This window comes from Diorhabda sublineata, chromosome 11 (genome assembly GCF_026230105.1).
Source record: "Diorhabda sublineata isolate icDioSubl1.1 chromosome 11, icDioSubl1.1, whole genome shotgun sequence".
NCBI classification, from domain to species: Eukaryota; Metazoa; Arthropoda; class Insecta; order Coleoptera; family Chrysomelidae; genus Diorhabda; species Diorhabda sublineata.
Window position 1 is genome coordinate 17,419,260 of NC_079484.1, and position 26,036 is coordinate 17,445,295.

Genomic DNA, 26,036 nt, shown 5'->3' on the forward strand with positions numbered 1-26,036 from the left:
ATATGAAGATTAGTATGAAATGTAATGTCATTAAATTGTTTCCAAAAAAAGAAGCTTTATGAAAATGTGCTTATAAAAAATGCCGCTTCCGAAATACAACACTATTAACAATATAGTTGTTGTATAATCGAAAACGGCATGTTATATCAATAAAAACGGAAGAATTTCGTCTAATCGACAAGACGAATATATATATATTTATATATGTTATATATATATATATATATATGTTATATATATATATATATATATATATATATATATAAGTCGAAAACGAAAAACTTTTAGGAAATTTTACTTATAAAAAATGCCGTTTCCCGAATACAACAATAACTCTTTACTATTAACAATATAACTTGTTAATGTCGTTATATAATAATATTTATATTGTTGTATAAGAGAAAACGGCATATTTATAAATAATTGAAGAAAAAAGGGGTCTCGTCTAATCGACAAGACGAATCCCCAAGCTAAGGGCTGAGTCTCAATAGATCGCAGCGTGGAAACTGCTCTACCAGGTACAACACCCTGCCAGGTACGTAAGTCGTCTACAGACAATTCCGAGTTCCAACATCGAAATGATTGTTTTACCCATATTCGTCTATTAAAAGATCGTGTCGAACATAGCAAGGATCGATCCCACCGTCGACAAATGATCTTTTATAGATATAGGGCTCGTGCGACGACCGCAACAAAGCTACGATCGCCTAGTAAAGTCACATTGTTTTGAGCCTTTCGACTCTCGAAACTCCAAGAGATATCGTTGCCACCTTTGACTAGAAAGGATACGGCCTTAGAGGCGTTCAGGCATAATCCCACGGATGGTAGCTTCGCACCATTACCCGCTCGAGTAAGTGCGTCAACCAAATGTCCGAACCTGCGGTTCCTCTCGTACTGAGCAGGATTACTATCGCAACGACGAGTCATCAGTAGGGTAAAACTAACCTGTCTCACGACGGTCTAAACCCAGCTCACGTTCCCTTTAAACGGGTGAACAATCCGACGGTTGGCGAATTCTGCTTCGCAATGATAGGAAGAGCCGACATCGAAGGATCAAAAAACTTTTCTGACACCTCTTGCTGAAAACTCTTCAAGCCAAAAGGATCGATAGGCCGTGCTTACGCAGTCCCTATGCGTACTGAACATCGGGATCAAGCCAGCTTTTGCCCTTTTGCTCTACGCGAGGTTTCTGTCCTCGCTGAGCTGGCCTTAGGACACCTGCGTTATTCTTTGACAGATGTACCGCCCCAGTCAAACTCCCCGCCTGGCAGTGTCCTCGAATCGAATCAGGCTGGAGGTAAGTTGACGCACCCGAAACGCCGGACACGAACATCGATCGTTCGCAAAGCACGAAGCCTCACGAACTGCACCGACGAACGGTACGCGACGCAACGATACGTCACTCCGTGCCCTTGGCTCGAGAATACCGTGACAGTCGCCGCCTCGTGAGCGAACGACGCACGCGTTTCGCCTTACCGAGTAAGTAAAGAAACGATGAAAGTAGTGGTATTTCACCGGCGATGTTGCCATCTTCCACTTATGCTACACCTCTCATGTCTTCTTACAATGCCAGACTAGAGTCAAGCTCAACAGGGTCTTCTTTCCCCGCTAATTTTTCCAAGCCCGTTCCCTTGGCAGTGGTTTCGCTAGATAGTGGGTAGGGACAGTGGGAATCTCGTTAATCCATTCATGCGCGTCACTAATTAGATGACGAGGCATTTGGCTATCAGAAATGTGTGTCTTTTTACGGACCTGGACAGAGCCAGTTCTCAACACTTGTCATCATGCAGTCAAAGTGGCCTGTCGCATACAAGGTCCCAAACCCCGCCTCTTCCATTTGCCAGTCCCTTCAGTGGGGACTACGTGCCACCCTGGTTCACCCTGGACCCTTAAATTAATAAGGGTGGGCCTCGGTGGCCACAACAGCACGACATGGGGCCTTAGGAATTAACCTGCCCCGCCAATATTTCGTTCTCATAGTCCGCGCCACTTTCCAGGACGGACTCCTTTCCAAAGCGAGGCCAAGACATTGTATTTCCCAGCTGTAGTTGGCTGGTGCGCTAATGAATGGAATCCACGACACCCCCAGTCCCCGTACCCAAGTACCAGGCCTGGAAGTGCACAATGGTCCTCGATAGCCGAAGGTGGATGTTCTGTAAAATATAATATAATATAATAAAAAAAAAATATTAAATCTACCTATAATTAATGGTAGTACACCTTCTTAAGAGAGTCATAGTTACTCCCGCCGTTTACCCGCGCTTGCTTGAATTTCTTCACTTTGACATTCAGAGCACTGGGCAGAAATCACATTGAGTCAACACCCGTTGGGGCCATCGCAATGCTTTGTTTTAATTAGACAGTCGGATTCCCCTAGTCCGTGCCAGTTCTGAGCTGACCGTTGAATGGCGGCCGAAGAGGATATCCAAATACCGATTAAGGTAATATGGAACCTCGCAGCAAGACGGTTCCGCGGGAGGCCAAGGCACGGGACCGAACTCGGATCCATAATCATCACAAATACTCCAACCATGAAGGAAGGAGAGAGATGCTCCAATTACTTCACCTCGCCCAGGCCCGGCACGTCAGCCGTGACCCACTTCCTCGCCAAGCCCGACACGCCCCGATCCTCAGAGCCAATCCTTATCCCGAAGTTACGGATCCAATTTGCCGACTTCCCTTACCTACATTATTCTATCGACTAGAGGCTCTTCACCTTGGAGACCTGCTGCGGATATGGGTACGAACCGGCGCGAGCCTCCACGTGGCCCTCTCCTGGATTTTCAAGGTCCGAGGGGAAGATCCGGACACCGCTGCAACTGCGGTGCTCTTCGTGTTCCAAACCATATCTCCCTGCTAGAGGATTCCATGGAACTCGAACGCTTATGCAGAAAAGAAAACTCTTCCCGGATCTCCCGACGGCGTCTCCAGGTCCTTTTGGGTTACCCCGACGAACTCTCTTGCGAGGGCCCGACTTTTTGACGGTTCCGCTGCCGGGTTCCGGAATAGGAACCGGATTCCCTTTCGCCCGATGGGTGTGTACAAACTTTTTACGTGTTTGTGTACACGTACACACGTACGTACGTACGTAAATAATAAAGCTACACCACATCAACATCGGCTTTCGCCTAGGGCTTAGGATCGACTGACTCGTGTGCAACGGCTGTTCACACGAAACCCTTCTCCACGTCAGTCCTCCAGGGCCTCGCTGGAGTATTTGCTACTACCACCAAGATCTGCACCGACGGCGGCTCCAGACGGCCTCACGGCCAATCCTTCTGCGCACACCGCCGCGACCCTCCTACTCGTCAGAGCTTCATGGTCGCGCGCAAAACGCGAACCGCACATGCCGCTGACGGTCGAGTATAAGCACGACGCTTCAGCGCCATCCATTTTCAGGGCTAGTAACTTCGGCAGGTGAGTTGTTACACACTCCTTGGCGGATTCCGACTTCCATGGCCACCGTCCTGCTGTCTTAAGTTACCAACGCCTTTCATGGTATCCCATAAGCGTCGATTTTGGCGCTTTAACTCGACGTTTGGTTCATCCCACAGCGCCAGTTCTGCTTACCAAAAATGGCCCACTTGGCACTCTGATTCGAGTCTCGCGGCTTCATAAGTTCGAGCAAGCCGGAGATCTCACCCATTTAAAGTTTGAGAATAGGTTGAGGTCGTTTCGACCCCAATGCCTCTAATCATTCGCTTTACCGGATGAAACTCGTACGCTACGAGCGCCAGCTATCCTGAGGGAAACTTCGGAGGGAACCAGCTACTAGATGGTTCGATTAGTCTTTCGCCCCTATACCCAGTTCCGACGATCGATTTGCACGTCAGAATCGCTACGGACCTCCATCAGGGTTTCCCCTGACTTCGTCCTGACCAGGCATAGTTCACCATCTTTCGGGTCCCAGCGTGTACGCTCTTGGTGCGCCTCTTCTCGTAATGAGAACGAGACGCCCCGGGAGTGCGAAGCGATCCAATTTATTAAAAAAGCAAATCGCTTATCCTCCCTTGGTCTACGCGAGGTAAACCTTTACTTTCATTACGCCTTTAGGTTTAGTTATTTCCCAATGACTCGCGCACATGCTAGACTTCTTGGTCCGTGTTTCAAGACGGGTCCTGAAATTACCCAAATCGATAGCGTCGTTGATCGGCGTTTCGAAACGAGGTCTGTTCGAGAACACCGTAACCAACAGTCGTTCCGGGACAGAATCGGCATTATGTCCGATTACCGTCAAACACGAAACGCTCTTGCTACGGGCCGAACGCTAATTATAATTTAGCGGCCCCGCGCCATATTTGTACCGTCGAGCGAGTCTGTCGGAATATCGAGGGTCCGCATGAAAAAATCAAGTGGTCTCCACCTCGAGTCTTAAACAGACACCCAACGGATCACGACGTCCTACTAGAGGAAAAGTGCACGCGTTCGATATCGATTAGAAAAACGTAAAACGCGATTTATTGTGTTGCCGAAACAACAACAATATCCGTCATACAAACGTTCAACTTCAATTATCGAAACGCGAATGAATTTCCTCTTTCGACCTTTCGGGTTTCTCAGGTTTACCCCTGAACGGTTTCACGTACTCTTGAACTCTCTCTTCAAAGTGCTTTTCAACTTTCCCTCACGGTACTTGTTCGCTATCGGTCTCGTGGTCATATTTAGCCTTAGATGGAGTTTACCACCCACTTAGGGCTGCACTCTCAAGCAACCCGACTCTCAGGAGAGATCCTCACGCAATCGGCAACGGTCGCTACGGGCCTGGCACCCTCTATGGGCTGTGGCCCCGTTCAAGAAGGACTTGGACGCGCCGCACGATCTCGTGATAAACGGATCCTCCCTAACACCACATTTCCCGGTGGCCGATATCGACCACGGGATTCGGTGCTGGGCTTTTCCCTGTTCGCTCGCAGCTACTGAGGGAATCCTAGTTAGTTTCTTTTCCTCCGCTTAGTAATATGCTTAAATTCAGCGGGTAATCTCACCTGCTCTGAGGTCGATATATTATAATATAACTATAATATTTAAATACAATTCGCTAAAATATCACAAAAAAAAACGTGTGTTTAATCACATTATATGAAATATAACATTATTTGTTTTTATTTATAGAGGCGCGGCAGAGCAAGTTATACATATATATATATATATATATATATATATATATATATATATATATATATATATATATATAATTCATATATTTTGTCGATACAGTGTAAACGATATAAAAAAAAACACTGGTCAGACGTCCAGTCTTCGAAACTTTATTATTTCTCTCGGACACGACGACCGCGTTATCATTTTAAATATATATAATATATACACTTATTTATCGACTATATATACGTAAATATAACTCTACCAAACAAATTTTATGTATTTCATATAAAAATACACACGATCAATTTATGGTAGTAATAGCGTCGTTGTGTTCAAAAATTGCGCAAATTTTTTCTATACAAAATTTACGCTGCTTTTCGCATTTTAGGATGCCGCACAAAAAAAAAATACGCACAAGTTTATAGTATGTGCGTGTGTTTTCTTTTAGTGTGCGTTATTGTGTCTCACACATCCAACACGCTTAGTCATTTATTTTTCTATAATAAATTGAAAAATTTTAAATTCTAAGCAGTCTTTTAAATTGATACGACCCTCAGTCAGGAGTGGTCCGGGAACGAGTATCCGAGGACCGCAATGTGCGTTCGAAATGTCGATGTTCATGTGTCCTGCAGTTCACAAGTTGACGCGCAATTAGCTGCGTTCTTCATCGACCCACGAGCCAAGTGATTCACCGTTCAGGGTAATCATTTTATTATGTCGTTTTCTCATATTCTATTCGTCGTATTTTTAATATTTGATTATTAAATTAATAATAATATTATAATATTTTATACGCGTATAGAATTATCTAACGACATTTATATAATATATATATATATATATATATATATATATATATATATATATATATTATTTATTAAATGGTAATTATATATAAATTTTAAAGAAATTATAATATCGTACTTAAAAATATCCGATAAATTTTAACCGCTGCACATGTTTTATTACAAACGAGGCGCGCATAAACAGATATCTCGCACGATATATTCCTCTTAATTATTACAAGTTTTTTAATCTTGAAAGTTTTATACAAATTTCGACACGGTCGGGCGTAAATCTTCGAACACCTTCGAAATAATACGTGAAATATTATTTCTAAAACGAATTTTTATACATATCGAAAGAATCGACACGTGCTTAAAAGTTTCGTTTAGGTACCCGGATGAAGAAAATGTCTTATCATCTCACATAATCATCATCACATATAATATTGTCGAAATTTTTTTGTATTACCTTCGATCGATAAAAAACTTATGTAATAATGAAAAAACGAAATAAAATTTCTCCATAAAAATACAGAAGACAGACACACACGACGACAACAACAACAACAACTGACGACGTTTCAATAATCTATATATTTTTCGTTTATTATAATAACGATTCTTTATATTAGAACGTTTTTAGTTAACAAGAAATTTTGTTAATGATCGTTCTGTCAATCGTTAATATATATATATATATATATATATATATATATATATATATATATATATATATAATAATAAAAATATGTTGTTACTATTGTGTCGTCATCGTCGTTCGTCGTCGTCGTCGTCGTCGACTCCTTCTACTAATCTATGATGAAAATTTTTCGTTATTTTTACTGTAAATTTATATATGTAGATATATATTTTATAGACGTATGAAATATATTTATCTTTTTTTTTTAAATATTATTCGAAACTTGTTCGAATTTTATAAAAAAAAAAAAAAAAATTTCAATATATATACATCATATATTTATATCATATATAAATTTCTTTTGAAGAGTTCGATTATTTTGTAGAAAAGAAAAATTTCTTTCACAATTATATATAATAATACAGACTTGATTTCGTTTTTTTATTTTTTGTTTAAAAACGAACAAATACTCTGTAATGATCCTTCCGCAGGTTCACCTACGGAAACCTTGTTACGACTTTTACTTCCTCTAAATGATCAAGTTTGGTCATCTTTCCGAAGCATCGGCGACGGCGAGTTGTATGAAAATAGTGATAATAATGAAAAATGAAGTATAACGAAATTATATTCCGCTCGATATAGGAACTTTTCGAAAAATATGAATTGTGAAAGTTGAATGGAGACGTTTTGTGTGTAGGAGCCGTTCGAGGTATATTATATAAAAGTGTTATGGAAAATATTGACAATAACGGAAAAAATGTATTATGAAATTAGATCGCCGCTCGATGAACGAACGTACGAGATGTATTATATAAAAGTTGTATGAAAATAGTAATAATTATGAAAAACAAGTATTATGAAATGAGATTTTCCCTAAATATATGAACTTGTCGAAAAAGATGAATTGTGAAAGTTGAATGGAGATGTTTTGTATGTAGGAGCCGTTCGAGGTATATTATATAAAAGTGTTATGGAAAATATTGACAATAACGGAAAAAATGTATTATGAAATTAGATCGCCGCTCGATGAACGAACGTACGAGATGTATTATATAAAAGTTGTATGAAAATAGTAATAATTATGAAAAACAAGTATTATGAAATGTGATTTTCCCTAAATATATGAACTTGTCGAAAAAGATGAATTGTGAAAGTTGAATGGAGTTGTTTTGTATGTAGGAGCCGTTCGAGGTATATTATATAAAAGTGTTATGAAAAGTATTAACAATAACGGAAAACAGTATTATGAAATTAGATGACCCCTCGATGTATGAACGTCCGAGGTGCATTATATGAAAGTTGTATTAAATTAGTGATAATAATAAAAAACAATTATTGTGAAATTTTATTCCGCTCGACTTAGGAACTTGTCGAAAAAGATGAATTGTGAAAGTTGAATGGAGTTGTTTTGTATGTAGGAGCCGTTCGAGGTATATTATATAAAAGTGCTATGAAAATATTAACAATAACGGAAAAAAGTATTATGAAATTAGATTGCCGCTCGATATAGGTACTTGTCCAAAAATAAAGAGATAGATGTATGTTAGGTTAGGTTGTGTGAAGCGATGCACATCTGGTACACTTTCTGATTGGAATTATGAAGATTTGCCCATCCACACTAAAAAAAAGGTTAGGTTAGGTTAGGTTAGGTTAGTTTAAAGTTTCATGAGAATATAAACTGTTCGAGGTGTAACATATAAAAGTTGCATGAAATAGTAATAATAACGAAAAAAAAAAATCGTGTCTATAAAACCGTGTCAAGTTTGGCGCCTGGCCGGCAGAGGGCGCTAGTGTCTATAAAACCGTGTTAAGTTTGGCGTTTGGCCGGCAGAGGGCGCTAGTGTCTATAAAACCGTGTCAAGTTTGGCGTCTGGCCGGCAGAGGGCGCTAGTGTCTATAAAACCGTGTTTAGTTTGTCTTCTGGCCGGTAGGAATTAAGAACTTGTCGAAAAAGATGAATTGTGAAAATTGAATGGAGATGTTTTGTATGTAGAAGCCGTCCGAGGTGTTTCATATAATTTTGTATGAAAATAGTAATACAAAGGGAAAAAAGTATTATGAAATTAGATTGCCGCTCGATATAGGTACTTGTCCAAAAATAAAGAGATAGATGTATGTTAGGTTAGGTTGTGTGAAGCGATGCACATCTGAGACACTTTCCGATTGGTATTATGGAGATTTGCCCATCCACACTAAAAAAAAGGTTAGGTTAGGTTAGGTTAGGTTAGGTTAGTTTAAAGTTTTATGAGAATATAAACTGTTCAAGGTGTAACATATAAAAGTTGCATGAAATAGTAATAATAACGAAAAAAAAATCGTGTCTATAAAACCGTGTCAAGTTTGGCGCCTGGCCGGCAGAGGGCGCTAGTGTCTATAAAACCGTGCTAAGTTTGGCGTTTGGCCGGCAGAGGGCGCTAGTGTCTATAAAACCGTGTCAAGTTTGGCGTCTGGCCGGCAGAGGGCGCTAGTGTCTATAAAACCGTGTAAAGTTTGGCGTCTGGCCGGCAGGGGGCGCTAGTGTCTATAAAACCGTGTTAAGTTTGGCGTCTGGCCGGCAGAGGGCGCTAGTGTCTATAAAACCGTGTTAAGTTTAGCGTTTGGCCAGCAGAGGGCGCTAGTGTCTATAAAACCGTGTTTAGTTTGTCTTCTGGCCGGTAGGATATAAGAACTTGTCGAAAAAGATGAATTGCGAAAATTGAATGGAGATGTTTTGTATGTAGAAGCCGTCCGAGGTGTGTTATATAAAAGTTGTATGAAAATAGTTAGAATTATGAAAACCAAAGTATTATGAAATTAGATGTTCGCTCGATGTATGAAATTGTCGAAAAAGATCAATTGTGAAAATTGAATGGGGGTGTTTTGTATGTAGAAGCCGTTCGGGGTGTAACATATAAAAGGTGTATGAAAATAGTAATACAAAGGGAAAAAAGTATTATGAAATTAGATTGCCGCTCGATATAGGTACTTGTCCAAAAATAAAGAGATAGATGTATGTTAGGTTAGGTTGTGTGAAGCGATGCACATCTGGGACACTTTCTGATTGGTATTATGAAGATTTGCCCATCCACACTAAAAAAAAGGTTAGGTTAGGATAGGATAGGTTAGGTTAGGTTAGGTTAGGTTAGGATAGGCTAGGTTAGGTTAGGTTAGGTTAGGTTAATTTAAAGTTTTATGAGAATAGAAACTGTTCGAGGTGTAACATATAAAAGTTGTATGAAATAGTAATAATACCGAAAAAAAAATCGTTTCTATAAAACCGTGTCAAGTTTGGCGCCTGGCCGGCAGAGGGCGCTAGTGTATATAAAACCGTGTCAAGTTTGGCGCCTGGCCGGCAGAGGGCGCTAGTGTCTATAAAACCGTGTTAAGTTTGGCGTTTGGCCAGCAGAGGGCGCTAGTGTCTATAAAACCGTGTCAAGTTTGGCGTCTGGCCGGCAGAGGGCGCTACTCTCTATAAAACCGTGTAAAGTTTGGCGTCTGGCCGGCAGGGGGCGCTAGTGTCTATAAAACCGTGTTAAGTTTGGCGTCTGGCCGGCAGAGGGCGCTAGTGTCTATAAAACCGTGTTAAGTTTAGCGTTTGGCCAGCAGAGGGCGCTAGTGTCTATAAAACCGTGTTTAGTTTGTCTTCTGGCCGGTAGGATATAAGAACTTGTCGAAAAAGATGAATTGCGAAAATTGAATGGAGATGTTTTGTATGTAGAAGCCGTCCGAGGTGTGTTATATAAAAGTTGTATGAAAATAGTTAGAATTATGAAAACCAAAGTATTATGAAATTAGATGTTCGCTCGATGTATGAAATTGTCGAAAAAGATCAATTGTGAAAATTGAATGGGGGTGTTTTGTATGTAGAAGCCGTTCGGGGTGTAACATATAAAAGGTGTATGAAAATAGTAATACAAAGGGAAAAAAGTATTATGAAATTAGATTGCCGCTCGATATAGGTACTTGTCCAAAAATAAAGAGATAGATGTATGTTAGGTTAGGTTGTGTGAAGCGATGCACATCTGGGACACTTTCTGATTGGTATTATGAAGATTTGCCCATCCACACTAAAAAAAAGGTTAGGTTAGGTTAGGTTAGGATAGGATAGGTTAGGTTAGGTTAGGTTAGGTTAGGTTAGGTTAGGTTAGGATAGGCTAGGTTAGGTTAGGTTAGGTTAGGTTAATTTAAAGTTTTATGAGAATAGAAACTGTTCGAGGTGTAACATATAAAAGTTGTATGAAATAGTAATAATACCGAAAAAAAAATCGTGTCTATAAAACCGTGTCAAGTTTGGCGCCTGGCCGGCAGAGGGCGCTAGTGTATATAAAACCGTGTCAAGTTTGGCGTCTGGCCGGCAGAGGGCGCTAGTGTCTATAAAACCGTGTTAAGTTTGGCGTTTGGCCAGCAGAGGGCGCTAGTGTCTATAAAACCGTGTCAAGTTTGGCGTCTGGCCGGCAGAGGGCGCTAGTGTCTTTAAAACCGTGTTAAGTTTGGTGTCTGGTCGGCAGGGGGCGCTAGTGTCTATAAAACCGTGTTAAATTTGGCGTCTGGCCGGCAGAGGGCGCTAGTGTCTATAAAACCGTGTTTAGTTTGTCTTCTGGCCGGTAGGATATAAGAACTTGTCGAAAAAGATGAATTGTGAAAATTGAATGGAGATGTTTTGTATGTAGAAGCCGTCCGAGGTGTGTTATATGAAAGTTGTATGAAAATAGTTAGAATTATGAAAACCAAAGTATTATGAAATAAGATGTTCGCTCGATGTATGAAATTGTCGAAAAAGATCAATTGTGAAAATTGAATGGGGGTGTTTTGTATGTATAAGCCGTTCGGGGTGTAACATATAAAAGTTGTATGAAAATAGTAATACAAAGGGAAAAAAGTATTATGAAATTAGATTGCCGCTCGATATAGGTACTTGTCCAAAAATAAAGAGATAGATGTATGTTAGGTTAGGTTGTGTGAAGCGATGCACATCTGGTACACTTTCTGATTGGAATTATGAAGATTTGCCCATCCACACTAAAAAAAAGGTTAGGTTAGGTTAGGTTAGGTTAGTTTAAAGTTTTATGAGAATATAAACTGTTCGAGGTGTAACATATAAAAGTTGCATGAAATAGTAATAATAACGAAAAAAAAAATCGTGTCTATAAAACCGTGTCAAGTTTGGCGCCTGGCCGGCAGAGGGCGCTAGTGTCTATAAAACCGTGTTAAGTTTGGCGTTTGGCCGGCAGAGGGCGCTAGTGTCTATAAAACCGTGTCAAGTTTGGCGTCTGGCCGGCAGAGGGCGCTAGTGTCTATAAAACCGTGTTTAGTTTGTCTTCTGGCCGGCAGGTGGCGATAGTGTCTATAAAACCGTGTTAAGTTTGGCGTTTGGCCGGCAGGTGGCGCTAGTGTCTATAAAACCGTGTTTAGTTTGTCTTCTGGCCGGTAGGATATAAGAACTTGTCGAGGTGTAACATATAAAAGTTTTATGAAATAGTAATAATATCGAAAAAAAAAATCGTGTCTATAAAACCGTGTCGAGTTTGGCGCCTGGCCGGCAGAGGGTGCTAGTGTCTATAAAACCGTGTTAAGTGTGGCTTCTGGCCGGCAGAGGGCGCTAGTGTCTTTAAAACCGTGTTAAGTTTGGCGTCTGGTCGTCAGGGGGCGCTAGTGTCTATAAAACCGTGTTAAGTTTGGCGTCTGGCCGGCAGAGGGCGCTAGTGTCTATAAAACCGTGTTTAGTTTGTCTTCTGGCCGGTAGGATATAAGAACTTGTCGAAAAAGATGAATTGTGAAAATTGAATGGAGATGTTTTGTATGTAGAAGCCGTCCGAGGTGTGTTATATAAAAGTTGTATGAAAATAGTAATACAAAGGGAAAAAAGTATTATGAAATTAGATTGCCGCTCGATATAGGTACTTGTCCAAAAATAAAGAGATAGATGTATGTTAGGTTAGGTTGTGTGAAGCGATGCACATCTGGTACACTTTCTGATTGGAATTATGAAGATTTGCCCATCCACACTAAAAAAAAGGTTAGGTTAGGTTAGGTTAGGTTAGTTTAAAGTTTTATGAGAATATAAACTGTTCGAGGTGTAACATATAAAAGTTGCATGAAATAGTAATAATAACGAAAAAAAAAATCGTGTCTATAAAACCGTGTCAAGTTGGCGCCTGGCCGGCAGGGGGCGCTAGTGTCTATAAAACCGTGTTAAGTTTGGCGTTTGGCCGGCAGAGGGCGCTAGTGTCTATAAAACCGTGTCAAGTTTGGCGTCTGGCCGGCAGAGGGCGCTAGTGTCTATAAAACCGTGTTTAGTTTGTCTTCTGGCCGGCAGGTGGCGCTAGTGTCTATAAAACCGTGTTAAGTTTGGCGTTTGGCCGGCAGGTGGCGCTAGTGTCTATAAAACCGTGTTTAGTTTGTCTTCTGGCCGGTAGGATATAAGAACTTGTCGAGGTGTAACATATAAAAGTTTTATGAAATAGTAATAATATCGAAAAAAAAAAATCGTGTCTATAAAACCGTGTCGAGTTTGGCGCCTGGCCGGCAGAGGGCGCTAGTGTCTATAAAACCGTGTTAAGTGTGGCTTCTGGCCGGCAGAGGGCGCTAGTGTCTTTAAAACCGTGTTAAGTTTGGCGTCTGGTCGTCAGGGGGCGCTAGTGTCTATAAAACCGTGTTAAGTTTGGCGTCTGGCCGGCAGAGGGCGCTAGTGTCTATAAAACCGTGTTTAGTTTGTCTTCTGGCCGGTAGGATATAAGAACTTGTCGAAAAAGATGAATTGTGAAAATTGAATGGAGATGTTTTGTATGTAGAAGCCGTCCGAGGTGTGTTATATAAAAGTTGTATGAAAATAGTAATACAAAGGGAAAAAAGTATTATGAAATTAGATTGCCGCTCGATATAGGTACTTGTCCAAAAATAAAGAGATAGATGTATGTTAGGTTAGGTTGTGTGAAGCGATGCACATCTGGTACACTTTCTGATTGGAATTATGAAGATTTGCCCATCCACACTAAAAAAAAGTTAGGTTAGGTTAGGTTAGGTTAGTTTAAAGTTTCATGAGAATATAAACTGTTCGAGGTGTAACATATAAAAGTTGCATGAAATAGTAATAATAACGAAAAAAAAAAATCGTGTCTATAAAACCGTGTCAAGTTTGGCGCCTGGCCGGCAGAGGGCGCTAGTGTCTTTAAAACCGTGTTAAGTTTGGCGTCTGGTCGGCAGGGGGCGCTAGTGTCTATAAAACCGTGTCAAGTTTGGCGTCTGACAGGCAGAGGGCGCTAATGTCTATAAAACCGTGTTAAGTTTGGCGCCTGGCCGGCAGAGGGCGCTAATGTCTATAAAACCGTGTTAAGTTTGGCGCCTGGCCGGCAGAGGGCGCTAGTGTCCATAAAACCGTGTCATGTTTGGCGTCTGGCCGGCAGAGGGCGCTAATGTCTATAAAACCGTGTTAAGTTTGGCGCCTGGCCGGCAGAGGGCGCTAGTGTCTATAAAACCGTGTTAAGTTTGGCGCCTGGCCGGCAGAGGGCGCTAGTGTCTATAAAACCGTGTCAAGTTTGACGTCTGGCCGACAGGGGGCGCTAGTGTCTATAAAACCGTGTTAAGTTTGGCGTCTGGCCGGCAGAGGGCGCTAGTGTCTATAAAACCGTGTTAAGTTTGGCGTCTGGCCGGCTGGGGGCGCTAGTGTCTATAAAACCGTGTTAAGTTTGGCATCTGGCCGGCAGAGGGCGCTAGTGTCCATAAAACCGTGTTAAGTTTGGCGTTTGGCCGGCAGAGGGTCTAGTGTCTATAAAACCGTGTCAAGTTTTGGGTCTGGCCGGCAGAGAGCGCTAGTGTCTATAAAACCGTGTTAAGGTTGGAGTCTGACCGGCAGGGGGCGCTAGTGTCTATAAAACCGTGTTAAGTTTGGCGTCTGGCCGGCAGAGGGCGCTAGTGTCTATAAAACCGTGTTAAGTTTGGCGTCTGGCCGGCAGGGGGCGCTAGTGTCTATAAAACCGTGTTAAGTTTGACGTCTGGCCGGCAGAGGGGGCTAGTTTCTATAAAACCGTGTTAAGTTTGGCGTTTGGCCGGCAGAGGGCGCTAGTGTCTATAAAACCGCGTTTAGTTTGTCTTCTGGCCGGTAGGATATAAGAACTTGTCGAAAAAGATGAATTGCGAAAATTGAATGGAGATGTTTTTTATGTAGAAGCCGTCCGAGGTGTGTTATATAAAAGTTGTATGAAAATAGATGTTCGCTCGATGTATGAAATTGTCGAAAAAGACCAATTGTGAAAATTGAATGGGGGTGTTTTGTATGTAGAAGCCGTTCGGGGTGTAACATATAAAAGGTGTATGAAAATAGTGATACAAAGGGAAAAAAGTATTATGAAATTAGATTGCCGCTCGATATAGGTACATGTCCAAAAATAAAGTGATAGATGTATGTTAGATTAGGTTGTGTGAAGCGATGCACATCTGGGACACTTTCTGATTGGTATTATGAAGATTTTCCCATCCACACTAAAAAAAAGGTTAGGTTAGGTTAGGTTAGGATAGGATAGGTTAGGTTAGGTTATGTTAGGTTAGGTTAGGTTAGGATAGGCTAGGTTAGGTTAGGTTAGGTTAGGTTAATTTAAAGTTTTATGAGAATAGAAACTGTTCGAGGTGTAACATATAAAAGTTGTATGAAATAGTAATAATACCCAAAAAAAAATCGTGTCTATAAAACCGTGTCAAGTTTGGCGCCTGGCCGGCAGAGGGCGCTAGTGTATATAAAACCGTGTCAAGTTTGGCGCCTAGCCGGCAGAGGGCGCTAGTGTCTATAAAACCGTGTTAAGTTTGGCGTTTGGCCAGCAGAGGGCGCTAGTGTCTATAAAACCGTGTCAAGTTTGGCGTCTGGCCGGCAGAGGGCGCTAGTGTCTATAAAACCGTGTAAAGTTTGGCGTCTGGCCGGCAGGGGGCGCTAGGGTCTATAAAACCGTGTTAAGTTTGGCGTCTGGCCGGCAGAGGGCGCTAGTGTCTATAAAACCGTGTTAAGTTTAGCGTTTGGCCAGCAGAGGGCGCTAGTGTCTATAAAACCGTGTTTAGTTTGTCTTCTGGCCGGTAGGATATAAGAACTTGTCGAAAAAGATTAATTGCGAAAATTGAATGGAGATGTTTTGTATGTAGAAGCCGTCCGAGGTGTGTTATATAAAAGTTGTATGAAGATAGTTAGAATTATGAAAACCAAAGTATTATGAAATTAGATGTTCGCTCGATGTATGAAATTGTCGAAAACGATCAATTTTGAAAATTGAATGGGGGTGTTTTCTATGTAGAAGCCGTTCGGGGTGTAACATATAAAAGGTATATGAAAATAGTAATACAAAGGGAAAAAAGTATTATGAAATTAGATTGCCGCTCGATATAGGTACTTGTCCAAAAATAAAGAGATAGATGTATGTTAGGTTAGGTTGTGTGAAGCGATGCACATCTGGGACACTTTCTGATTGGTATTATGAAGATTTGCCCATCCACACTAAAAAAAAGGTTAGGTTAGGTTAGGTTAGGATAGGATAGGTTAGGTTAGGTTAGGTTAGGTTAGGTTAGGTTAGGATAGGCTAGGTTAGGTTAGGTTAGGTTAGGTTAAGTTAAAGTTTCATGAGAATAGAAACTGTTCGAGGTGTAACATATAAAAGTTGTATGAAATAGTGATAATACCGAAAAAAAAATCGTGTCTATAAAACCGTGTCAAGTTTGGCGCCTGGCCGGCAGAGGGCGCTAGTGTATATAAAACCGTGTCAAGTTTGGCGTCTGGCCGGCAGAGGGCGCTAGTGTCTATAAAACCGTGTCAAGTTTGGCGTCTGGCCGGCAGAGGGCGCTAGTGTCTTTAAAACCGTGTTAAGTTTGGCGTCTGGTCGGCAGGGGGCGCTAGTGTCTATAAAACCGTGTCAAGTTTGACGTCTGGCCGGCAGAGGGCGCTAGTGTCTATAAAACCGTGTTAAGTTTGGCGTCTGGCCGGCAGGGGGCGCTAGTGTCTATAAAACCGTGTTAAGTTTGGCGTCTGGCCGGCAGAGGGCGCTAGTGTCTATAAAACCGTGTTAAGTTTGGCGTCTGGCCGGCTGGGGGCGCTAGTGTCTATAAAACCGTGTTAAGTTTGGCATCTGGCCGGCAGAGGGCGCTAGTGTCTATAAAACCGTGTTAAGTTTGGCGTTTGGCCGGCAGAGGGCGCTAATGTCTATGAAACCGTGTCAAGTTTTGGGTCTGGCCGGCAGAGAGCGCTAGTGTCTATAAAACCGTGTTAAGGTTGGAGTCTGGCCGGCAGGGGGCGCTAGTGTCTATAAAACCGTGTTAAGTTTGGCGTCTGGCAGGCAGAGGGCGCTAGTGTCTATAAAACCGTGTTAAGTTTGGCGTCTGGCCGGCAGGGGGCGCTAGTGTCTATAAAACCGTGTTAAGTTTGTCTTCTGGCTGGTAAGATATAAGAACTTGTCGAAAAAGATGAATTGCGAAAATTGAATGGAGATGTTTTTTATGTAGAAGCCGTCCGAGGTGTGTTATATAAAAGTTGTATGAAAATAGATGTTCGCTCGATGTATGAAATTGTCGAAAAAGATCAATTGTGAAAATTGAATGGGGGTGTTCTGTATGTAGAAGCCGTTCGGGGTGTAACATATAAAAGTTGTATGAAAATAGTAATACAAAGGGAAAAAAGTATTATGAAATTAGATTGCCGCTCGATATAGGTACTTGTCCAAAAATAAAGAGATAGATGTATGTTAGGTTAGGTTGTGTGAAGCGATGCACATCTGGGACACTTTCTGATTGGTATTATGAAGATTTGCCCATCCACACTAAAAAAAAAGGTTAGTTCAGGTTAGGTTAGGTTAGGTTAGGTTAGGTTAGGTTAGGTTAGGTTAGGTTAGGTTAGTTTAAAGTTTTATGAGAATAGAAACTGTTCGAGGTGTAACATATAAAAGTTGTATGAAATAGTAATAATAAAGAAAAAAAAAATCGTGTCTATAAAACCGTGTCAAGTTTGGCGTCTGACCGGCAGAGGGCGCTAGTGTCTATAAAACCGTGTTAAGTTTGGCGCCTGGCCGGCAGAGGGCGCCAGTGTCTATAAAACCGTGTTAAGTTTGGCGTTTGGCCGGCAGAGGGCACTAGTGTCTATAAAACCGTGTTTAGTTTGTCTTCTGGCCGGTAGGATATAAGAACTTGTCGAAAAAGATGAATTGCGAAAATTGAATGGAGATGTTTTGTATGTAGAAGCCGTCCGAAGTGTGTTATATAAAAGTTGTATGAAAATAGTAATACAAAGGGAAAAAAGTATTATGAAATTAGATTGCCGCTCGATATAGGTACTTGTCCAAAAATAAAGAGATAGTTGTATGTTAGGTTAGGTTGTGTGAAGCGATGCACATCTGGGACACTTTCTGATTGGTATTATGAAGATTTGCCCATCCACACTAAAAAAAGGTTAGTTTAGGTTAGGTTAGGTTAGGTTAGGATAGGATAGGTTAGGTTAGGTTAGGTTAGGTTAGGTTAGGTTAGGTTAGTTTAAAGTTTTATGAGAATAGAAACTGTTCGAGGTGTAACATATAAAAGTTGTATGAAATAGTAATAATAAAGAAAAAAAAAATCGTGTATATAAAACCGTGTCAAGTTTGGCGCCTGGCCGGCAGAGGGCGCTAGTGTATATAAAACCGTGTTAAGTTTGGCGTTTGGCCGGCAGAGGGCGCTAGTGTATATAAAACCGTGTCAAGTTTGGCGTCTGGCCGGCAGAGGGCGCTAGTGTCTATAAAACCGTGTTAAGGTTGGAGTCTGGCCGGCAGGGGGCGCTAGTGTCTATAAAACCGTGTTAAGTTTGGCGTCTGGCCGGCAGAGGTCGCTAGTGTCTATAAAACCGTTTTAAGTTTGGCGTCTGGCCGGCAGGGGGCGCTAGTGTCTATAAAACCGTGTTAAGTTTGACGTCTGGCCGGCAGAGGGGGCTAGTGTCTATAAAACCGTGTTAAGTTTGGCGTTTGGCCGGCAGAGGGCGCTAGTGTCTATAAAACCGTGTTTAGTTTGTCTTCTGGCCGGTAGGATATAAGAACTTGTCGAAAAAGATGAATTGTGAAAATTGAATGGAGATGTTTTGTATGTAGAAGCCGTCCGAGGTGTGTTATATAAAAGTTTTATGAAAATAGTAATACAAAGGGAAAAAAGTATTATGAAATTAGATTGCCGCTCGATATAGGTACTTGTTCAAAAATAAAGAGATAGATGTATGTTAGGTTAGGTTGTGTGAAGCGATGCACATCTGGGACACTTTCTGATTGGTATTATGAAGATTTGCCCATCCACACTAAAAAAAGGTTAGTTTAGGTTAGGTTAGGTTAGGTTAGGATAGGATAGGTTAGGTTAGGTTAGGTTAGGTTAGGTTAGGTTAGGTTAGTTTAAAGTTTTATGAGAATAGAAACTGTTCGAGGTGTAACATATAAAAGTTGTATGAAATAGTAATAATAAAGAAAAAAAAAATCGTGTATATAAAACCGTGTCAAGTTTGGCGCCTGGCCGGCAGAGGGCGCTAGTGTATATAAAACCGTGTTAAGTTTGGCGTTTGGCCGGCAGAGGGCGCTAGTGTATATAAAACCGTGTCAAGTTTGGCGTCTGGCCGGCAGAGGGCGCTAGTGTCTATAAAACCGTGTTAAGGTTGGAGTCTGGCCGGCAGGAGGCGCTAGTGTCTATAAAACCGTGTTAAGTTTGGCGTCTGGCCGGCAGAGGGCGCTAGTGTCTATAAAACCGTGTTAAGTTTGGCGTCTGGCCGGCAGGGGGCGCTAGTGTCTATAAAACCGTGTTAAGTTTGACGTCTGGCCGGCAGAGGGGGCTAGTGTCTATAAAACCGTGTTAAGTTTGGCGTTTGGCCGGCAGAGGGCGCTAGTGTCTATAAAACCGTGTTTAGTTTGTCTGCTGGCCGGTAGGATATAAGAACTTGTCGAAAAAGATGAATTGTGAAAATTGAATGGAGATGTTTTGTATGTAGAAGCCGTCCGAGGTGTGTTATATAAAAGTTGTATGAAAATAGTAATACAAAGGGAAAAAAGTATTATGAAATTAGATTGCCGCTCGATATAGGTACTTGTCCAAAAATAAAGAGATAGATGTATGTTAGGTTAGGTTGTGTGAAGCGATGCACATCTTGTTGGTATTATGAAGATTTGCCCATCCACACTAAAAAAAAGGTTAGGTTAGGTTAGGTTAGGATAGGATAGGTTAGGTTAGGTTAGGTTAGGTTAGGTTAGGTTAGGATAGGTTAGGTTAGGTTAGGTTAGGTTAGGTTAGTTTAAAAATTTATGAGAATAGAAACTGTTCGAGGTGTAACATATAAAAGTTGTATGAAATAGTAATAATAACGAAAAAAAAATCGTGTCTATAAAACCGTGTCAAGTTTGGCGCCTGGCCGGCAGAGGGCGCTAGTGTATATAAAACCGTGTCAAGTTTGGCGTCTGGCCGGCAGAGGGCGATAGTGTCTATGAAACCGTGTTCAGTTTGTCTTCTGGCCGGCAGGTGGCGCTAGTGTCTATAAAACCGTGTTAATTTTGGCGTTTGGCCGGCAGAGGGCGCTAGTGTCTATAAAACCGTGTTAAGTGTGGCTTCTGGCCGGCAGAGGGCGCTAGTGTCTATAAAACCGTGTTTAGTTTGTCTTCTGGCCGGCAGAGGGCGCTAGTGTCTGTAAATTCGTGTCAAGTTTGGCGCCTGGCCGGCAGAGGGCGCTAGTGTCTATAAAACCGTGTTTAGTTTGTCTTCTGGTCGGCAGGTGGCGCTAGTGTCTATAAAACCGTGTTAAGTTTGGCGTTTGGCCGGCAGGTGGCGCTAGTGTCTATAAAACTGTGTTTAGTTTGTCTTCTGGCCGGTAGGATATAAGAACTTGTCGAGGTGTAACATATAAAAGTTTTATGAAATAGTAATAATATCGAAAAAAAAAAAATCGTGTCTATAAAACCGTGTTAAGTGTGGCTTCTGGCCGGCAGAGGGCGATAGTGTCTATAAAACCGTGTTACGTTTGTCTTCTGGCCGACAGGTGGCGCTAGTGTCTATAAAACCGTGTCAAGTTTGGCGTCTGGCCGGCAGAGGGCGCTAGTGTCTGTAAATTCGTGTCAAGTTTGGCGTCTGGCCGGCAGAGGGCACTAGTGTCAGTAAATTCGTGTCAAGTTTGGCGTTTGGCCGGCAGAGGCCGCTAGTGTCTATAAAACCGTGTCAAGTTTGGCGCCTGGCCGGCAGAGGGCGCTAGTGTCTATAAACCGTGTTAAGTGTGGCTTCTGGCCGGCAGAGGGCGCTAGTGTCTATAAAACCGTGTTAAGTTTGTCTTCTGGCCGGCAGAGGGCGCTAGTGTCTATAAAACCGTGTTTAGTTTTTCTTCTGGCCGGTAGGATATAAGAACTAGTCGAGGTGTAACATATAAAAGTTGTATGAAATAGTAATAATATCGAAAAAAAAAAAAAACCGTGTCAAGTTTGGCGCCTGGCCGGCAGAGGGCGCTATTGTCTATAAAACCGTGTCAAGTTTGGCGTCTGGCCGGCAGAGGGCGCTAGTGTCTATAAAATCGTGTTAAGTGTGGCTTCTGGCCGGCAGGTGGTGATAGTGTCTGTAAATTCGTGTCAAGTTTGGCGCCTGGCCGGCAGAGGGCGCTAGTGTCTATAAAACCGTGTTTAGTTCGTCTTCTGGCCGGCAGAGGGCGCTAGTGTCTATAAAACCGTGTTTAGTTTGTCTTCTGGCCGGCAGGTGGCGCTAGTATCTATAAAACCGTGTTAAGTGTGGCTTCAGGCCGGCAGAGGGCGCTAGTGTCTATAAAACCGTGTTTAGTTTTTCTTCTGGCCGGTAGGATATAAGAACTTGTCGAGGTGTAACATATAAAAGTTGTATGAAATAGTAATAATATCGAAAAAAAAAAAACCGTGTTGAGTGTGGCTTCTGGCCGGCAGGTGGCGCTAGTGTCTGTAAATTCGTGTCAAGTTTGGCGCCTGGCCGGCAGAGGGCGCTAGTGTCTATAAAACCGTGTTTAGTTTGTCTTCTGGCCGGCAGAGGGCGCTAGTTTCTATAAAACCGTGTTTAGTTTGTCTTCTGGCCGGCAGGTGGCGCTAGTGTCTATAAAACCGTGTCAAGTGTGGCTTCTGGCCGGCAGAGGGCGCTAGTGTCTGTAAATTCGTGTCAAGTTTGGCGTCTGGCTGGCAGAGGGCGCTAGTGTCTATAAAACCGTGTTTAGTTTGTTTTCTGGCCGGCAGGTGGCGCTAGTGCCTATAAAACCGTGTTAAGTGTGGCTTCTGGCCGGCAGAGGACGCTAGTTTGTCTTCTGGCCGGTAGGATATAAGAATTTGTCGAAAAAGATGAATTGTGAAAATTGAATGGATATGTTTTGTATGTAGAAGCCGTTCGAGGTGTGTTATATAAAAGTTTTATGAAGATAGTAATAATGATGAAAAAAAAACAAGTATTATGAAATTAGATCCCTCTCTATCTAGGAACTTGATGAAAAAAATGAATTGTGAAAATTCAATGGATATAGATGTTCTGGATGTCTCTACATCCGTCCGAGGTGTTTTATATAAAAGTGTTGTGAAAATAGTAATGGCCACAGAAAAATAACTAACCTTAACGGAAAAATGGTATATGAATTTGTAATGGAAAAATAGGAACCATCGATACGACAAATGAGCTTACGAATGACTAAAAAAACTTATATAAAAAGTTTAACCGAAAAATTGTGTTATGAATCAATGAATAGAATAGAAGCCGTAACAATATTGGAAAATGTAATATTAACGGTAAAAGATGTATATAGAAAGTTGAAACGAAAAAAAGTGTGTGAAAAATGGAATTCTATAGTGTCTATAAAACCGTGTTAAGTGTGGCTTCAGGCCGGCAGAGGGCGCTAGTGTCTATAAAACCGTGTTTAGTTTTTCTTCTGGCCGGTAGGATATAAGAACTTGTCGAGGTGTAACATATAAAAGTTGTATGAAATAGTAATAATATCGAAAAAAAAAAAACCGTGTCAAGTTTGGCGCCTGGCCGGCAGAGGGCGCTAGTGTCTATAAAACCGTGTTACGTGTGGCTTCTGGCCGGCAGAGGGCGCTAGTGTCTGTAAATTCGTGTCAAGTTTGGCGTCTGGCCGGCAGAGGGCGCTAGTGTCTATAAAACCGTGTTAAGTGTGGCTTCTGGCCGGCAGAGGGCGCTAGTGTCTGTAAATTCGTGTCAAGTTTGGCGTCTGGCCGGCAGAGGGCGCTAGTGTCTATAAAACCGTGTTAAGTGTGGCTTCTGGCCGGCAGGTGGCGCTAGTGTCTGTAAATTCGTGTCAAGTTTGGCGCCTGGCCGGCAGAGGGCGCTAGTGTCTATAAAACCGTGTTTAGTTTGTCTTCTGGCCGGCAGAGGGCGCTAGTGTCTATAAAACCGTGTTTAGTTTGTCTTCTGGCCGGCAGGTGGCGCTAGTGTCTATAAAACCGTGTCAAGTGTGGCTTCTGGCCGGCAGAGGGCGCTAGTGTCTGTAAATTGGTGTCAAGTTTGGCGTCTGGCTGGCAGAGGGCGCTAGTGTCTATAAAACCGTGTTTAGTTTGTTTTCTGGCCGGCAGGTGGCGCTAGTGCCTATAAAACCGTGTTAAGTGTGGCTTCTGGCCGGCAGAGGGCGCTAGTTTGTCTTCTGGCCGGTAGGATATAAGAATTTGTCGAAAAAGATGAATTGTGAAAATTGAATGGATATGTTTTGTATGTAGAAGCCGTTCGAGGTGTGTTATATAAAAGTTTTATGAAGATAGTAATAATGATGAAAAAAAAACAAGTATTATGAAATTAGATCCCTCTCTATCTAGGAACTTGATGAAAAAAATGAATTGTGAAAATTCAATGGATATAGATGTTCTGGATGTCTCTACATCCGTCCGAGGTGTTTTATATAAAAGTGTTGTGAAAATAGTAATGGCCACAGAAAAATAACTAACCTTAACGGAAAAATGGTATATGAATTTGTAATGGAAAAATAGGAACCATCGATACGACAAATGAGCTTACGAATGACTAAAAAAACTTATATAAAAAGTTTAACCGAAAAATTGTGTTATGAATCAATGAATAGAATAGAAGCCGTAACAATATTGGAAAATGTAATATTAACGGTAAAAGATGTATATAGAAAGTTGAAACGAAAAAAAGTGTGTGAAAAATGGAATTCTATAGTGTCTATAAAACCGTGTTAAGTGTGGCTTCAGGCCGGCAGAGGGCGCTAGTGTCTATAAAACCGTGTTTAGTTTTTCTTCTGGCCGGTAGGATATAAGAACTTGTCGAGGTGTAACATATAAAAGTTGTATGAAATAGTAATAATATCGAAAAAAAAAAAACCGTGTCAAGTTTGGCGCCTGGCCGGCAGAGGGCGCTAGTGTCTATAAAACCGTGTTACGTGTGGCTTCTGGCCGGCAGAGGGCGCTAGTGTCTGTAAATTCGTGTCAAGTTTGGCGTCTGGCCGGCAGAGGGCGCTAGTGTCTGTAAATTCGTGTCAAGTTTGGCGTCTGGCTGGCAGAGGGCGATAGTGTCTATAGAACCGTGTTTAGTTTGTCTTCTGGCCGGCAGGTGGCGCTATTGTCTATAAAACCGTGTTAAGTGTGGCTTCAGGCCGGCAGAGGGCGCTAGTGTCTATAAAATCGTGTTTAGTTTGTCTTCTTGCCGGCAGGTGGCGCTAGTGTCTATAAAACCGTGTTTAGTTTTTCTTCTGGCCGGTAGGATATAAGAACTTGTCGAGGTGTAACATATAAAAGTTGTATGAAATAGTAATAATGTCGAAAAAAAAAAACCGTGTCAAGTGTGGCTTCTGGCCGGCAGAGGGCGCTAGTGTCTGTAAATTCGTGTCAAGTTTGGCGTCTGGCCGGCAGAGGGCGCTAGTGTCTATAAAACCGTGTCAAGTTTGGCGCCTGGCCGTCAGGTGGCGCTAGTGTCTATAAAACCGTGTTTAGTTTGTCTTCTGGCCGGCAGGTGGCGCTATTGTCTATAAAACCGTGTCAAGTTTGGCGCCTGGCCGTCAGGTGGCGCTAGTGTCTATAAAACCGTGTTAAGTTTGTCTTCTGGCCGGCAGAGGGCGCTAGTGTCTATAAAACCGTGTCAAGTTTGGCGCCTGGCCGGCAGAGGGCGCTAGTGTCTGTAAATTCGTGTCAAGTTTGGCGTCTGGCCGGCAGAGGGCGCTAGTGTCTATAAAACCGTGTCAAGTTTGGCGCCTGGCCGTCAGGTGGCGCTAGTGTCTATAAAACCGTGTTAAGTTTGTCTTCTGGCCGGCAGAGGGCGCTAGTGTCTATAAAACCGTGTTTAGTTTGTCTTCTGGCCGGCAGGTGGCGCTAGTGTCTATAAAACCGTGGTAAGTGTGGCTTCTGGCCGGCAGAGGGCGCTAGTGTCTGTAAATTCGTGTCAAGTTTGGCGTCTGGCTGGCAGAGGGCGCTAGTGTCTATAAAACCGTGTTTAGTTTGTCTTCTGGCCGGCAGGTGGCGCTATTGTCTATAAAACCGTGTTAAGTGTGGCTTCAGGCCGGCAGAGGGCGCTAGTGTCTATAAAATCGTGTTTAGTTTGTCTTCTTGCCGGCAGGTGGCGCTAGTGTCTATAAAACCGTGTTTAGTTTTTCTTCTGGCCGGTAGGATATAAGAACTTGTCGAGGTGTAACATATAAAAGTTGTATGAAATAGTAATAATGTCGAAAAAAAAAAACCGTGTCAAGTGTGGCTTCTGGCCGGCAGAGGGCGCTAGTGTCTGTAAATTCGTGTCAAGTTTGGCGTCTGGCCGGCAGAGGGCGCTAGTGTCTATAAAACCGTGTCAAGTTTGGCGCCTGGCCGTCAGGTGGCGCTAGTGTCTATAAAACCGTGTTAAGTTTGTCTTCTGGCCGGCAGAGGGCGCTAGTGTCTATAAAACCGTGTCAAGTTTGGCGCCTGGCCGGCAGAGGGCGCTAGTGTCTATAAAACCGTGTTTAGTTCGTCTTCTGGCCGGCAGAGGGCGCTTGTGTCTATAAAACCGTGTTTAGTTTGTCTTCTGGCCGGCAGGTGGCGCTAGTGTCTATAAAACCGTGTTAAGTGTGGCTTCAGGCCGGCAGAGGGCGCTAGTGTCTATAAAACCGTGTTTAGTTTTTCTTCTGGCCGGTAGGATATAAGAACTTGTCGAGGTGTAACATATAAAAGTTGTATGAAATAGTAATAATATCGAAAAAAAAAACCGTGTCAAGTTTGGCGCCTGGCCGGCAGAGGGCGCTAGTGTCTATAAAACCGTGTTAAGTGTGGCTTCTGGCCGGCAAAGGGCGCTAGTGTCTGTAAATTCGTGTCAAGTTTGGCGTCTGGCCGGCAGAGGGCGCTAGTGTCTATAAAACCGTGTTAAGTGTGGCTTCTGGCCGGCAGAGGGCGCTAGTGTCTGTAAATTCGTGTCAAGTTTGGCGTCTGGCTGGCAGAGGGCGCTAGTGTCTATAAAACCGTGTTTAGTTTGTCTTCTGGCCGGCAGGTGGCGCTATTGTCTATAAAACCGTGTTAAGTGTGGCTTCAGGCCGGCAGAGGGCGCTAGTGTCTATAAAATCGTGTTTAGTTTGTCTTCTTGCCGGCAGGTGG

At 42.5% G+C, this 26,036-nt stretch overlaps 1 non-coding gene and 1 pseudogene across 1 annotated transcript; both read right to left on the reverse strand.

Annotated features, from left to right (window-relative positions):
* Window positions 1–457: 457 nt before the first annotated feature.
* On the reverse strand, window positions 458–4,999 carry LOC130450563 (large subunit ribosomal RNA; annotated as a pseudogene).
* Window positions 5,000–5,650: 651 nt separating this feature from the next.
* Window positions 5,651–5,806, reverse strand: LOC130450559 (5.8S ribosomal RNA). The gene has a single exon (XR_008910593.1). It is a non-coding gene; the product is annotated as a 5.8S ribosomal RNA (ribosomal RNA).
* Between the last annotated feature and the right edge of the window lie 20,230 nt (window positions 5,807–26,036).